The following is a 17,854-nucleotide window of genomic DNA, read 5'->3' as shown; positions in this document are numbered from 1 at the left end:
GTAAGTACAAACTGTCAATCACCGAGTAACGAGAAATCGATAGCAAAATTAAGAAAATTAAAAAAATTATCTTCACCATGATCTGTAGGTAAATATTTAGTATTATGTATCAGTATGTATCAGTATCAGTATCACTCATTCATTCTTCCAAGCTTAGACGTTCAATTCAGTTTAGTTTAGAAGAAAAAAGGTACATATCAAGTATCTAATCAGCCACGATTTACTGCCATTCTTTTGTACTCGCTGTTCTCAATAAGGCTAAACACATTCTGCTGGCATGTACGTGATTAGTCGGTGATACATTGCTCCTGTATTTTATGCTACGTAATTGGCATTTTAATCGACAATTTATACTCAATATATTAATGAATTGCAGGTTCTTTTCTACGAACCCACTTGTCTAGTTTTTTCCTTCTCCGCCGCGATAAGACCTTTTTTTGATGAGAACAATTCATAATAAATATTATTAACACCATAAAATAAGAAATAAAAAATTAAACTTGAACCAGCTCACCAAAATATCAAAGCTCACATGATTATAATTGCCAGTTAGAAATTACGAGGTTGTTTTAATTACTTCAAGGCTATTTTATGAAAATTATAACGAGGTAACTTTAAATCCTTTTATTATTATATAGATTCGGGAAAGCTCAGGCTATTGTCCAAAAACTTTTAACCTTTTTTGTTTAGAATAATTTATTATTTTTAACAATAAAAAATAAAAAGTTTGGGATTTTAATTTTTTAATAAAAAGTAATAAAAAGTAATGAAAAGATTTCATCAGGTGATACAAAATTTGGATGTGTTTTTAAACATCGAAAAAAAATTAACTTACTCGAGAGAAAAATTCTTGAACAAAGAAAATGATTTTAAAGAGTTTCTGTCTTGAATCAAAATGAAAAATTCTTGAATCAAGTTAAATTTACGTAAACCAAGAAGAATTTCTTAGTTTAAGAATTTTCCTGTTCAAATAAAGATGAAGTTCTTCAAAATTATTTACTTGATTCAAGTTAATTTTTTTCTCTGTCAATGGAACTAACTTTACGGCTACACAGAAAAAAAAGTCATCTTGACTCAAGAAAATCATTTTCTTCAAAATTTACTTCTTGTTTCAAGTTATTCTGCTATCTTAGTTGAAAAAATTTATTCTTGAACTAATAATGTCATATACTTATCCCAAGTAAATCTTTCTCTTGGTTTGAGAAAGTAGCGCCAACGTTGGCGACGTGATTTTTTGGAACTAAACCGAAATTTTTTTAATAAAGAATTAAATTTAATAAAATAACCTTATGCATGATTTTTATTTTTTGTGTTCATTTAATTAGACATTTTTGATTAATTTTTAACGTGCTGATTTCCCATTATATTACTGCTTTACAGATAAGTGTGTAGTGATAAAAATATATGTATATACAAGTATTTGCTCGACTTATACAAAGTACACGGTTAGAAATTTGTTGCGTTAATAACTCAATAACTATAAGTGATATCGACAATCAGAAAAAAGATCCTTAAAGAGGAGGAAATTTCTGAAAAAAAGTCTTGGCTCCCAGAACTCTAGCTCCATAAACAATAATTTTTATTTAATGTTGAAAATGGGTTTCCGCGCGGCTGCTGTCCTACTCAGGCTTCGATGCGCCCGTATGTACATCAAGCAAGTTCAAAAACCAAGAGAATGATTTACTTGGATTAAGAGGTTTTTTTCTTCACTCAAGTTGGTAAGCCTGTTGGAACTAGGGAATATTTGCTTAAACCAAGATTGACCAATACAAGAAAAAAATTTACTTAACTCAAGAATATATTTTATCTTCAGTTGAATATACTTGGATCAAGTAAATATTACTTGACTCAAGATGACTTTTTTTTCTGTGTACTATATTCTATATTCTAAGCTCGATTAATATAAGAAGTAAATATTTAAAATTATTGACTGGTATTTCCAATGAAAATTCTTTTAAATTAAAAATGCCCAAAATAATCGGCTGCATATTTATTATTTATTTATTATTATTTTAGGAATAAATGTGAAAAAATATAAACGCAAACAGCGTAGAGTTGGAATATAATCTCTACTTGGACTGACCAGCGCAGTTGGTTTGCACAAGCGCTAAAACTGATATTAAATTGACACCACAGAGATAAAATTTTTGTATCTCTGAGATTCAAAAATTAGGGCTCTTATGCAATTTTAGTATCGCTCGTGGTGTAATTTAAAAAGCAAAATTTTTTCCGTGTGAATAAGAAGTATCGATCGATACCTTGAGTGTTTAAAATTACAAAATGCGGCCCAAAATAAACAGCAATTACTCGACAACTATCGAGCTTGAACCATCGACTCTACTAATTGAACAGCAACAAAGCGAGTGAATTTGCAGAAATTAATTGGATGTTTTGTCAAAATAAAATTAATTATCGGCGAAATGAAATTAGATCATTACGTTATATATTTATCGGTTTTGATCGGTGTCCACCGAAACGCGAGGCAATCAAATCTAGCTGGAGGCCACGGAAATAGACGAGTGTGTGTGTGTGTGTAATATGTACATGTAGTTTTCCTCTGAAACATTCTGTCTCAGTGTTGAGTGTGTATATAATAGTGGGAGCTTGGAGTCAAAGCTTGGCTGACTCTACTCTCAGTTTGTCGATCACTCAATCATCCCCTTGATCTCTCTACCACCTACGGTTTTCTCAATCCGCAACGCCCACACACGCTCATACACTTCCACTTCCTCTTCTTGGCTTTTTTCATTTCTCACCTAACTTTACGGCGGTTTGTTTTTTTCTGCAGCAGAGTTGCCAATCCACACACAGCTTTGTTAGATCGTAAAAAATCCTCTTCTTGATTAACACTGTGACCGCGTTTTATCCAACCAGAGCACAAAGAGCCATTCATCCCTCAGGCGGCGACCAATTCTCACAATTCGATGAGGAAAAACAAACGACTGTCCAACCGTACTCTTAACCATAAATACATTTATCACTCGACCTATTTTTTACCATCGATCCTGCTCAACTCACAAGATTACTGCATAACTTCCTTCAAATGTTGTCAATCCCTTCAGCTTTTATTCTATTATTTATTCAGCGCTATTGCAGTTTTATAGACGTTTGTCTGTAACAAACACTCAGCTTATAAACTTTCTTGTAATGTGTACTTATGTTGTGGCTCTGAAAGATGACAATTGCGTTTGTTGTCGCTCTATAAACTTCAACTAAAGTGCGAAGACAAACTTTTCAAATTTAAGAAAATTCGAGCTCCGATTGATCAATTTTAAATGGGAAAATTAAAAGCTTCGCTTACTTTGTAAAAAATTCATTAAAACTTCTTAATCTTCAATTTTCTTCGCTAAATATATTTTATACGGATTTTTTATAATAGACGAAGGACAAATGCTTCAATAATTTTTTCTGTCTTAAGAGAATAAAAAAAATTTTGCGTAAAGAATAGTCACTTGATAAAATCAATTTTTTTAATGAAATTTAGTGTCATTGCAAAATTAATAAATGACCTTGTATCTTGTAAACTATTGACATTTTTAAAGATATAAGCTCATCCTGATGTTATACTCATCAAGACCTTTTATTTGAGTACCCACATCAATTTTTCATATATTTATATATTTCATATATATTATATATGGACTCTGTTATGCAATAGTATGTTAAGTACATAGGATTTCCATAGCACTTAACACATGAATGCATAACAATGTCCATATATGTATATATGAAAAAAAATATATCAAAAATGCATGTGGGTACTCAAATGAAAGCTCTTGATAAGTATAACATCGGGATGAGCTTATATCTTTGAAAATGTCAATAGTTAAAAAAATACGGTGCAATTTAACATAATTAAGAAACGACCTTGTATTTTGTAAAATATTGATATTTTTAAAGATATAAGCTCATCCCGATGTTATACTCATCAAGAGCTTTCATATGAGTACCCACATCAATTTTTCATATATTTATATATTTCATATATATTATATATATGAAAAATATATCAAAAATGCATGTGGGTACTCAAATGAAAGCTCTTGATGAGTGTAACATCGGGATGAGCTTATATCTTTAAAATTGTCAATATTTAAGAAAGTACAGTGCAATTTAACAAAAATCATTATTTAATAAAGCAAAATTTTACTTATTAATAATTCACAAGTCACGGCAGTCACATAGTGACTGCAAGGTTGCTAATATTTGATTATTAAAAAAATAATTATCTAAAGAAAATTTAATAGTTCTTAAAGTTGTAAACTATAATTGGAAAAGGACTTTGTCAGGATCACTGGTAAGAGAGAAAATTGAAGTCCCTGTTCGATGTAATGTTGAGAAACCCCGATGAAAGAAAAAAAGGTGGCTCTTGGATCTTAATTTCATCCACCCGATAAATTTGTAAGATGAAAAATATTGGAAAAGCTGGGTATTCGATAATATTGCGATGTTGTGTGGGCGGGAGTAGAGAAGGACCTCAAGGGAAACGTGGTGGTTACTGAAGGTAAATATATTTATTAAAGGTAATAGTGATGATAATAATAACAGTAATAATAGGAAAGCCAAAGTAATTTTAATTACAAACTTGAATTGGATACGGAATGAAAAGGGTAAGTTTTAAGTTCGTGTCCAACTGTCTTGAGTTAAGTGACTAACGATGAAAATTGTGAAATTCTCGAACAATTATTGCGGATATTAAAGCTAATGCTGAATCCAGGTACCGTATGATTAGCTAAATGTAAACAGTGTGTAAGATATCTGATGCTATTATTCACATGTTTATACTATAAACCACTGTGAGAAAAGTAAGTGCAGTCATGCTGCAACTTGATGCCTGTTGTTGATAACTTTGTACTGAGTTCAATTTATCTTGTTTTTTTATTTATATACATTTTTACATGTGTGCTTACATGATTCTGGATAGTTTTATTCTGTAAATACCGGCATTTATTAATATCAAAGTTTAGAAATATTTAATTTATAATTTTGTATTTAAAATAAAATTAATATATTTTAATTTTATTAATTAATAGGTTAATTTATTTTAATTATAAATTTTTTAACAAACGCATTAATTAAAATTTTAATTATTAATTCTTTGAAAAATATATTTATTAATTAAAATTTTCTATAATATCAATTAAAAAAAAAAAATTTTAATTATTAATATTTTAAAAAATTCATTAATAAAATTTTTTCAATTATTATTTATTTAAAAATTTAATAATATGAAAAATTAAATCTTGGCTTTATTTTAAAAAATTTCAATAAATTTTTACAATTAAAAAAAACATTTTTTTTTATTTAATCAATGAATTTTTTAATTAAAAAAAATTTTTATTCTGATTAAATTTATTTATTGCTAAATATATAAATTAAATAATTTGTTAAGTGATTAAAAATTTCTATAAATACTAAAGATTTTTTGTGTTGATAAATAGATAATCATAATTGTGTATTTATAATTTATTAACTGCATTAAATATTTTACACGCCAAAGAATATTATCATTTTAATCTTTTATTATATAATCACAATGATAATAATTAATTACTGATAATAAATGCAGTTTTATGATATAAATTATAGAGATAAAATATTATGATTAATATTTAATCAATCGGGAAAAACATATCCAGTTTATATAAGTAATTAAATATAATTTTGGCAAACGTGATTATTCAAAAATATATAATTAAAAATACTGTATTGTTTAAAATGAAAAGGGGGGATTATAATTGAGTCGGTAAAACCGCGTATAAGAATTATTTGTTTGATGGGAGCGTATAATTGTGTAAAATAGAACGAAAGTAAAATGAATAAAAGGATTTCGTTTACCATGATATTTGAATTCAAATGTCAATTAACATCCCGTTTAATACAATGGGCAAACGTAATTTGGTTGAATCGTGTGCTTCCAAACAACGATACATATCTGGATGAATTTCAGTAGAGAGAATTAATAGTGGATATCTTCTGCTGCTGATTATCATCCCTGTTTTAATTAATACACCAACAATAACAATAGTCCTTTATAAATAAATTGCCAGTTAACCTGTTTGTAGTATCAGTCAATTTTTATTACTGTTACACGCTAAGCAGTTCAATTTTATGGTTCAGTAAATTCAAAAATCGTTTTATGTTTTTGACTTATTTTATTTTATTTTAATTTATCGACAGAATATATGTGTGTTGAGCAAAAGTAAGCATCGCTTTTTAGCATTGTCAGTTTTGTTGAAATTTTTTCCGAGTTTCGATTCATTGAAACGTTCGAGCAATAAAAAGTTCATTGTGGCGTCGATTTGATTGGATTGTGAACAATTGTTCTTAATAAAAAACGGCCCGCATCCCGGGAATTGTAAAAAGAGAACCAAAATTGGAGCAAGTCTTTGCTTCAATAATTAGACTGGAAAGTTTATCATATTATCGATGAGCTTGTGAAAAAAAAAATAGTTTCAAATTTTTGAATAAAGTATTAGTTGACTTTATTTATTAAATTTTTGAATAAAAAAATTATTTTTATATTTAATTTATTGAAATTTTTTAATTAATTCAATTTAAGATGTCATAATAAATATCTAAATAGAATTTATAAACTTAATTTTTATTCAAAGGTTCAAATGAATTAGCAACCTTGCAGTCACTGTGTGACTGCCGTGACTTGTGAACTATGAATAAATAAAATTTTGCTTTATTAAATAATGACTTTTGTTAAATTGCACTGTACTTTCTTAAATATTGACGTTTTTAAAAATATAAGCTCATCTCGATGTTATACTTATCAAGAGCTTTCATTTGAGTACCCACATACATTTTTATATATTTTTCATATATACATATATATATAATATATATAAATATATAACAAATTGATGTGGGTACTCAAATGAAAGGTATTGATGAGTGTAACATCAGGATGAGCTTATATTTTAAAGAATGTCAATAGTTCACAAGATACAACGTAATTTCTTAATTATTGATATTTTTAAAGCTATAAGCTCATCTTGATGTTACACTCATTAAGAGCTTGCATTTGAGTACCCACATGCATTTTTATATATTTTTCATATATTCATATACATATAAATATATAAAATATATAAAAAATTCATGTGGGTATTCAAATGAAAGGACTTGATGAGTATAACATTAGAATGAGCTTATATCTTTAAAAATGTCAATAGTTCACGAGATACAAGGTAATTTCTTAATTATTGATATTTTAAAAAATATAAGCTCATCCCGATGTTACACTCATCAAGAGCTTTCATTTGAGTACCCACATGCATTTTTATATATTTTTCATATATATATATATATATATATATATATATATATATATATATATATATATATAAATATATAAAATATATGAAAAATTGATGTGGGTACTCAAATGAAAGGTCTTGATGAGTGTAACATCGGGATGAGCTTATATCTTTAAAAATGTCAATAGTTCTCAAGATACAAAGTAATTTCTTAAATATGTATCTAGAGATAGAGCATTTTCGAATTCAGCCTAAATACTTATCATCATAAATTGACTATTGGTGAGAATGATTTGAAACCTCGAAAAGGCACAACTTCAGGTCAGGAATTTTCTAATGATATGAAATTTAACCACAAAAACCCATTTAATCATATAAATACACTGACCACTCAATTTTTTTATTCTCCTATAATATAGATGATCATTAACAAAATATTAATAAATATTGATCAAATAATCTGATATTAAAAAATAAATTTTTTACTATTAAAATGATACTCATTATCATAAAAAATTTTTTTAAAAGCCTGTATAATAAATAAATGATAAAAGCTTAATGATTGACGTTAAACAAAAAAAAAACTCTTTTGTACAAAATTTTCAATTTCAAAAGCGTTGAACAAAGCGAAAAGTAATGAGAAATTCGGAAAATGAGTTATTAAGTCAACAAAAGCAAAGAAGTGAAAATTTAGTGCATACGATATTGTATGTTTATTGAAACGTCAAGGCCAGACGTAGTATCAAAAACAGCCCGACGTGAAGCAAAGGCACCCCACGTTTGATTTCGCGTACTCTACCATCAATGCTTTGTTTAATAAAAACAAAAAAGCGCTACAAAATATGAAGAAATAACTTCTTACTCTTTCAACTTGTACTAGCTCTGTTTTCTCAACTTGCTTATGTTTTCAGGGTCCCTCTCCCTTTCTTTTCTTGTGTCATATGATTGCAAGAGTAAAGGAAAAAGTAATGAAAAAAACCACGATGAAAATATTTCTTTGTTTCCTCTCCTGGTCTATACGTTATTTCTTTTCTTTCTTGATAAAAAAAATATTCTATACTCCTGTCAATCGAACGTCAATTAATCTCTGAGCATTCTCTTTTCTCTTCTGTTCCTCGGTCCGGGTGAATGGAGGGGAACAGACTTAGCAAGCTTTCAAGATTGAGAATACTTGCTGGAAATTAATTCATACCCAAAAAAATTCATATACAGAATATTATGTTAAATGTCAAATAAAAAATTGATTTAATTACTCAATTAATATCAAAATAATTAACTAAATTTGTAGAATTAATTATCAAAAGCTTCTAAAGGTTTGTTGACAGTGTCACTTTATGAGGTTGACGAGCACTCGCTTTGATGAGAAACCGCAGACTCTATTTCAATCGATAAATCGACGTAATGAAATTTTTTTATTTTGATAAATAATATACACAAAAAAAAATTAATTTCATTAAAGAAAAAAAATTCTTGAATAATTTTTTTACTGTCTTAAAAAAAGACGAAAAAATTTTGAATTAATTTTTTAATTAAAAAAAATTTTTTTGCATACTTATCAAATAATTTTTTTCAAGTGTTGAAATTAAATATAATTATCACAGATCACTTACAAAATTTTTATTTATTGTATTGTTATTATTGGTACGCTTTGAAAAATAAACTTACCTCAAAGGGAACGTTGTGCAAGAAGAAGATAAACTCAAACTAAATGGAATAAAAATAAGAAACAAAAATGATTTGATCGAAAGTCTTTTAAAAGTGTAATAAATTCGAAAACTGTCACAGATCGTGAGTTTCTGATACGGTAAGTAGTACAGAGAGATATCACGAGATACGCGGATGACTCGCCAAACGCGACTGACATCACGATGTTGCGCCACGTGGGCCGAGCTACCCCGATCCGCACACACTCCGACAGGGGTACACACCGATAAAGCTTGCTCTCTTTCTACTTCCTGTAAGTTAAAGTCATGCGCGTTGTACTCCGCAGACAGAAACTCTTTCTCACTTTTTGTTTGCCTTTTTTCACTTGTAGTTTTTATTTGTATGATTAATGACAGGAGACCTTAATTATGGTAAACATTCGAAGAGTTTTGGAGCAAGAATAAGTTAAGGGAAAAATAAATACAAGAATTATATGAACTTTTATGGCGATAGCGAGTCAAAGTCTGCTAAGGGATTTTTTTATATAATTTTTGATTTTTCGATTAGATAAAACAAAATTTAACTTACAAAAAAATTTATAAATTATAATAATATCAATTATATAAAATTTGAATTATATCATCTTATAGATTATAAAATTTCTTTTAAAATAAGTACTCACACGCTTGAATTCTTTTCTGAATATCAATTCGCGAAAATCCGCGGATTAAAAAAAAATTTTTTTTAAAAGAACTTTTTTTTTTTAATATTCATACATTTTATTTTTTATAAAAACAAATAAAAGTGATTCTACAAACATTTTTCTAAATAATAATATTAATAATTTTTTTAATCTAATTTTTTCGTATTAGAAATGTTTTTGAAAGCAAAAAGATTGATTAAAAATAAAAGAAAAGAAATTGTAAGTAATATTAAATTCAAGATTGGAGCATTGATGAAATATCAAAATAAATGTACTGTTAGAATAAAGGTATCGCCGGTAATCAGAATGTTAATCTGTAGTAACCCGAGTAACTCTTTGGATTGCGGTGGCATGTGCAACTGCCGCCACCGAATACAAAACACAAAACGATGAATCGATTTCTCGTTAAAGGGCACGGATTTGTGTAACATAGAAGAGAAGCACAAGCACCTTTGCACATTGAGCGTGGCCAACAGTCGTCGATGTGAAACACGGATAAACGACGCATTTTTTAACCATTTTATTTTGTTTTACCTCGTCTTCTTTATACAACAGAGAGTGAACGTAACTCCTCCTCTCGATTCGAATCGATACTTTATTATCTGGTGTATTTCGGCTTCACCGATTATATCCGATTTTTCTATTTTTATTTTCATTTTTGTTTTTTTATTTTTTATTATTATGTTTTTCGGTTATTTTATTTTTATTTGTATCAATATTTTCATTCCAGCCGATTCACACGACCAAAGGGAGATGGGTTTTTTCTCGTCCGTTTGCAAGCTGCAGCTTCCGTCTGCCCAAACACGAGTCGCACCGCTCGATAACATCGTGATGAGGGAGATTAATTTTTGTAAAAGCGTCGCTTCCGGGTTACTCCCGAGTGACCCGGCACGAGCATGCCGCCTCTGTAGGGTTTTCATTCATCACGTTTGACTAACGAATTTTATCAACTTTGATTTCTCTATTTATATCGCATCCTCACATCTATTAATGTATCGTCATTTAAGCGCCGTTATACAAACAAATATTTTTCACAAACTTGACATCTTGTCAAATTACTTTCAATCTTATTTAAATAATTTTTTTTAATTAATTTAAAACATTAAAAAATTTTTCATTAATGTTTTTCTAAAAAATTTGTAAAAAATTCCAAAATTTATTTTATTTTAGCTGCAAGGTTAATAAAAATTATGTTTTAATTCTTTTATTTCATTTTTAATAATATTTTTTGGTAAAAAAATTTTTTTCATATTTTTATTGGAATTTTTAATGTTAAAAAAAAATCATTAATTTTTTTTTTTAGTTAGAAACTTTTATAGAGATATAAATATTAATTGAAATTAATTAAATGATAAATATAAATGAATTGCAAAGTATTTACCAAAATATTTGTCACAATGAATAAAAATTCTTCATAATTAATACAATACCTCTCTTGACTTGTGATAAAACGTGAATACTCATAATTAAAAAATATGTTAAGCTCCTTTTTGGTAAAATATGCAAGGCATAAAAATAAATTTTTTGAACCACGTTAAACAAATTCATAGAGTAGTGAGAACATAAGCAGGGAAGCAAGAAGTAATAATAAAAATAAAAATAAAAAGAAAAAGGGTTGCTGTTAATTATCATAGCTTGTTTGACCGACCCCTCATCTTTATTCTCTTACCCTTCTTTTTCTTTTTCTTAAAACCATGCACAGAATCCCTTTTACCGAGAAACCGGGAGCTACATTTGCTACCGGGTCCGTCCGGCATTCAAGAGAAACCATACACCCACTCCCAGCCCCCGTCTCAAGCGTGTTAATTAGCTCCGCTTTTGTTTCAATTTAGAACGTCGAAATGGAGCAAATATGAACAATATCTCCTGGGCTTCTGTCTATTATAACTCCACTCTCTTATATTGTTTGATTTCTTTCTAGAAATACATCATGTCAATGAAAGGAAAAATATATATTAAAGAAAACAATCTATGGAACCGAGAAAAATATTTTTTTTTGTCAGTTCCAGCGGTTTTAAGTCGCAGAGTTGTCCATTTACGATTAAAAAAATCTCCCGGTCTTGGGTCTATTGAGAGAGTCGTTGGCACGCGATTTATCGTCAAGAAATCGAAAAGAAACTGGAAAGAGACTGAATGAAAATTTTTTATTTTTAACAAAAGTGGTTTTTATTTAAATTCACAATTTCGTCAATTTTTTATTAAATTTATTTATACTAGCAACTTTGCAGTCAATATGTGACTGCCGTGACTTGTAAACCATACATAAATAAAATTTTGCTTTATTAAATTAATGACTTTTGATAAATTGCACTGTATTTTTTTAATTATGGACGTTTTTAAAGATATAAGCTCATCCCGGTGTTACACTCATCAAGAGCTTTCATTTGAATACCCACATGCATTTTTATATATTTTTCATATATACATATATATAAAATATATAAATATATGAAAAATTGATGTGGGTACTTAAATGAAAGGTTTCGATGAGTGTAATGTCAGAATGAGCTTATATCTTCAAAAATGTCAATAGTTCACAAGATATAAGGTCGTTTCTTAATTATGTTAAATTGCACTGCACTTTCTTAAATATTGAACTTTTCAAAGATATAAACTCATCCTGATGTTACACTCATCAAGAGCTTTCATTTGAATACCCACATGCATTTTTATATATTTTTCATATATACATATATATAAAATATATAAATATATGAAAAATTGATGTAGGTACTCAAATGAAAGGTCTTGATGAGTGTAACATCGGGATGAGCTTATATATTTAAAAATGTCAATAGTTCACGAGATACAAGGTCATTCCTAAATTATGAATCTAAAGACAGAGCATTTTCGAATGCAGCCTAAATACTTATCATAATAAATTGACTATCGGTGAGAATAATATGAAACTTTGAAAATGCAAGAATTTAAGTCAAGACCTTTGCAATGACACTAAATTTCACTAAAAAAAAAACCAATTTTATCACATGACTATCCTGGACACAAAATTTTTCTTATTCTCTTAAAAATATAGATTTAATTATAATTAGTTGTGTGCAAATAAATAGACTTTTTCAAAAATTAGCTCAAAAATAATAAAATAACGAATGGAGATAAAAAAAATTAGTTAATGTGAACTATAAGTAAACTCATAAAATAAATGAAAAATAATGGAATTATTATCTCACAATATTGTCGAGTATCTTAGGTGGTATTTAATTAAAAGCTCTAAGAAGTAGATTTCTTGATCTTAGTATTTGTTGGACGCTTCAAAGCCATTTGTCCAAGACTTGGAGACAATGACGTGACAAAGACAAGCTCCTGAAGGATTTTCATTACCGAGACACTCGCGCTGTCTGCATCTACTCTCTGTCCTGTCAAGCAGATCCGTAGCGCAGAATTGTGCGCTTCCACGAGCCCGAAATTAACAGACGACCGTGAACTGAGTGACTCTCGAAGCTGTACTCTGTATTCTGTACTCTGTACCCCCAAAAGCCCCGAGCGTCGGGACGTTCTTCTTCATTCCCTCCTGTCCGCTATATCTATCTCATCATCCTCATCCTCATCCTCATCCCCAAACTCTCCTTACTCCTTTATCTCACGGCAGTCGAGACCCATTCGGTGTTTACATTACAATTATCTGACGCTTCGTCCTGCCATTATTAGTATTTGCATGATTTATCTGGCTAAAGAAGTGTGAGCCGAGATAAGGCACCACCGTATGGCTTATATATTACTTCCCTCCCCCTTCTTTCTCCTTCCCTCGGCTGCAAACTCGAACAGAAGCTGAGAGCAAGTCACACAGGATACATTTTAAGTAGCCAGTCATATGATTCCTCCCTATTCTATTTGACGTTTTATTTTATTTCCAGTTAAGTGGTTGTAGGTTAAACAAAAGAAGAGAAGATGTTATATTACACAGACCTGAAGGTGAATTTGTGAGAGCTAACAATCTCAAAAAATAAGTCCAAAACCCACAAATGCTTTCGGGTTTTTATACTTTATGGTGTTCGTTTAGTTCGCTTTAATTTCTCTCGGTTAAAAGCCACTTCCACGGCCTTCACTATCAAACAACGCCTCCTTAAGAATTACGCGTTTTTCTAACGCGAGGTAATAAATTTTTTTACTTTAAAATTTGGTAAAATTCTTTGTAAGAAAATACCGATAAAATATTCGCAAAATTTTTCAACTTTCAAAATTGTTTTAAAAATAAAAATTTATAGAAAAAAAAATTGCCATTGAACTGAGAACTAAAATAATAATTTTTTTAATTTGTAAAAAAAATTTTTTTCATCTATTTTATTGAGAGAATAAGCAAAATTTAATGGCCAGTGTATTTATATGATAAAATGGGTATGTATGGTTAAATTTGGTATCGTTGGAAAAGTCTTGATTTGGAGTTATGCCTTTTCAAGGTTTCATATCATTCTCGTCAATGGTCAATTTATTATGATAAGTAATTAGGCTGCATGCAAAAATACTCTATCTCTAAATACATAATTAAGAAACGACCTTGTATCTCGTGAACTATTGACATTTTTTAAGATATAAGCTCATCCCGATGTTACACTCATCAAGACCTTTCATTTAAGTATCTACATCAATTTTTCATATATTTTATATATTTATATATATGAAAAATATATCAAAATGCATGTGGGTACTCAAATGAAAGCTCTTGATGAGTATGACATTGGGATGAGCTTATATCTTTAAAAACGTCAATAATTAAGAAAGTATAGTGCAATTTAACATAATTAAGAAATGACATTCTTTCTTGTGAACTATTGACATTTTTAAGGATATAAGCTCATCCCGATGTTACACTCATCGAGACCCTTCATTTGAGTACCCACATCAATTTTTCATATATTTATATATATGTATATATGAAAAATATATCAAAAATGCATGTGGGTACTCAAATGAAAGCTCTTGATGAGTGTAACATCAGGATGAGCTTATGTCTTTAAAAACGTCAATATTTAAGAAAGTACAGCGTAATTTAACAAGTCATTATTTAATAAAGCAAAATTTTTTTTATTTATAGTTCGCAAGTCACGGCAGTCACATAGTGACTGTAAAGTTGCTAGTATAATTTAATTCTTTTAGATTAAAATTAAATTGTAGGCGTAAATTTAATTTTTGAATTTTTTTCTGATTTGGAAAAGCTAAAAAAAATATTTTTACCTAATTTTGAGTCCAAAATAAGCTGTATAAATTTTTTTGAGAGTTAAAAAAAATTGAAATTTATAAATTTCCCAAACCTGGAGCACAATATATGTCTAAAAAAATATTTGTCAAAAAATAAATTTATTTAATCGTCTTGAAAGACTTCTACTAGAATAAAAAATTCAAGAACGTATTAATTAGTTCCCTAAAATTTAAACGAACAATATTTCAATGGAAATTCGATGAATAGTTCTGACTCTATTCAAACGAAAGTAAATATAAAAGGTTTTATATTTTATCAATTACTTGCTATCATTTAAGTATTCTCAATGATTGAATATCCATTAACATTTTTTTTCTCTATTGCTGACTAACTAACCGTAGCAAAAAAAAAATTTCAGCACCGGTAATTATTTAATCAATAAAAAATTCCAATAAAACATGAATTAAGTGATGAGAAAATATTGAATTATTACGATAAAACCTTGAATGACTCTCAACTTATTTTTATATTTATATATTGTTGAGTGGATAAAAAAATGAACATAAATATAAACATAAAGGCGGTTGAATTTTCGCTCTTAAATTCTTATCGATTTATTTCGAAGTTATGAAATTGAACGACGTGAAATAGAATACGAGCCGAGAAAGCGTGGAAAAGAGGTCATAGATTTTTCATAACATTGGAGAATATCATTCATCGGTGACTGCAAACATGTGTTGATACATTTATGTATAAAAGATGAAAATCGAAGAAATAGCGTCGGGCTGGAATACACCGTACATATCGTATCTCTGTTATCAGAGTTTAAGACTTGAGTAAATGTCGTTACTCCCGGAACCGGTAAATGGGTTTGACGATTTCCAACGACAGTTTCATCTCTTCATCCTTTCCTATCTGATATTCATTAACTTCGGAAATAAGAGGCTACGAGGAACGCAACTAACTTTATAAACACAAGACGCCGGTCTTTCTATAATCCTTAGCTCCTTATCTTCAGTCATTTACCAAATGGTCAGTGACTTCGACTAATAAAGACTTTATTTTATATTATGTCTAACTTACTTTGTAAGAAGATTAAGTAATCAGCCTTCGATACCCTTATAATTCGATCCTATTAAAATTAAAGCCTAGACACCAATACTTCAATTTTTGTCCAAAATTATTATCAATAAAATTCAAATTTTGAGGAAAATATCTACAGAAAAAAAAATATTTACATGAATCAAGTAAACAATTTTGAATAATTTTATCTTTTTGATTTAACTAAATTGGTTTAAGTAAATTTTATTTAATTCGACAATTTTTCGTCTTGATTTAAAACCATTAAACTCTTTGAAATTATTTCCTTGGTTCAAAAATTTTTCTTTTAGTTCAAGATAATTTTTTTTCAATGTAAAAATCAAAACTAGATAGATATTTATTTCGGATTGTACAACAGTAAAAACTATTTTTTACAATTTTTTATCACAGTTTTTTAAAATTAAGTCTGCATCTTAATAAATATTTAAAGCTCTGGTTCTAGCACCACATTTACTTAAATATTTCATTTCGTCTTATTGTTACTATCACTTTTAATTAGCTTAAATAATTTAGAAATTTTTGGAACATTTTTAATTAAATCAAAATACATTAAAGACTCTACAAACTAACTTTTATGGCACTTGTTGGCTAAAATTAAAGGAATTTACTATAGCCTCTATGACGCAATTATGAATAACAAATATACTGCACTGGGTGTCTACTTCTTTGGCTGCCATCTAATCACCTTCGTTCTGGACTTGTTGGGCTGCTGTATCATGGTCTTCAAGCAAGGGGTCACTCCCTTCTCTTGTGAGTTTTAGAAATTTACCAACGAGTTGGCGAATTTCTTGTACTGGTTCACCTCTTAGTGTCTGCAGTAACAACCAGTCAAAATCTGCTCCTGTTTTTCTACCAATCCAATCCAAGACAAAGCTTCTCACCTCTGCCTTGACACTGTTCAGCAATGTTCTGCATCTGAAGATGTGCTCTAAGGTCTCGTCTTCACCTTGGCATAAACGACATAGCCAATCCCTGTAGCCCTTTTTTCCTGCCTTTCCTATGTTGCCGCATCTGATTCTGCACCAGGCTAGTTTCATCCAACTTGGTGATTTTCTGTCTATCCAATACGGTTCAGTTTCCATACTAGTCTTGAGAAATTTAAACCTAGGGTTGTAGGACGATTCCATGATTTTTTTGTTTTCTTCCTCTCTCATTGTAGCTTGAAGGTGGAGCAGGCCCTCCTGCAATTTCTGTTCTATCAAATTCACTTCCACTTTATCCCATATCATCTTTATTAAGTCCTTGCAGCGCATTTCTTCCAGGGTAAAAATCAAAACTATTATTATCTATAAACTTAATATTTAAAAAAAGGAAATTTTTGCATAAAAAATTTTTTTATGCTAAATTGGGTGTCATTAGAAAGGTTTTAACTCTAATTTTTGTTTTTTGATAATTTTATATAATTTTTAAAACAAATCAATTTTTTTTAATTAAATTTTTGAATTATTTTTTTTTATAAATTTGTATCGTCAAATTTTTCTTTAAATTTTTATAAATTGATCTTATAATAGCAAAATTATTTCTTAGATTTATTTTTATTATTTTTTATTATTTACATTACATATGGTTTGGACACATGTTATTTTATCGGTTAGTATTCATCCAAAGAAGAAAAACTCCAGAGCTTTATATAAAGAAACCTTGACAGGTCCAGTTTCCGTTTTATTTTCCATCTTCTCTACCATATATACACTCATGCCACCAGCATAGTATATTATTAAACCTATTTCTAAAATAATTTACATTAAAAAAAAATCTTTTAAACTCTCAAGCTTATCAGCTTTAGTAAATTTCAATTTACACCTTTTACGTGACACTAAGTAAAAATGATTCTCAAGTTAATACCAATTTACGATTACTGGAAATGCATTTGCGTCATCACAGAAAAAGTATTTTTACTCCTAATTACTACGCATGCCCGATCTTCCTAATCAATTCATACCTCCATTAAAATACAAATTATCAATATTACTATTTTGTAAA

The 17,854-nt window shown here is 28.9% G+C and overlaps 1 protein-coding gene across 4 annotated transcripts in view; it reads right to left on the bottom strand.

Annotated features, from left to right (window-relative positions):
- LOC123274982 (tensin-4-like) overlaps nt 1–17,854 on the bottom strand; it is a 213,405-nt gene that overhangs the window by 112,747 nt on the left and 82,804 nt on the right. The window lies entirely within an intron of this gene.

Source organism: Cotesia glomerata, linkage group LG1 (assembly GCF_020080835.1).
Source record: "Cotesia glomerata isolate CgM1 linkage group LG1, MPM_Cglom_v2.3, whole genome shotgun sequence".
NCBI lineage: Eukaryota > Metazoa > Arthropoda > Insecta > Hymenoptera > Braconidae > Cotesia > Cotesia glomerata.
The sequence above is the reverse complement of the archived record's forward strand: the minus strand, read 5'-3'. Positions and strand labels throughout refer to the sequence as shown.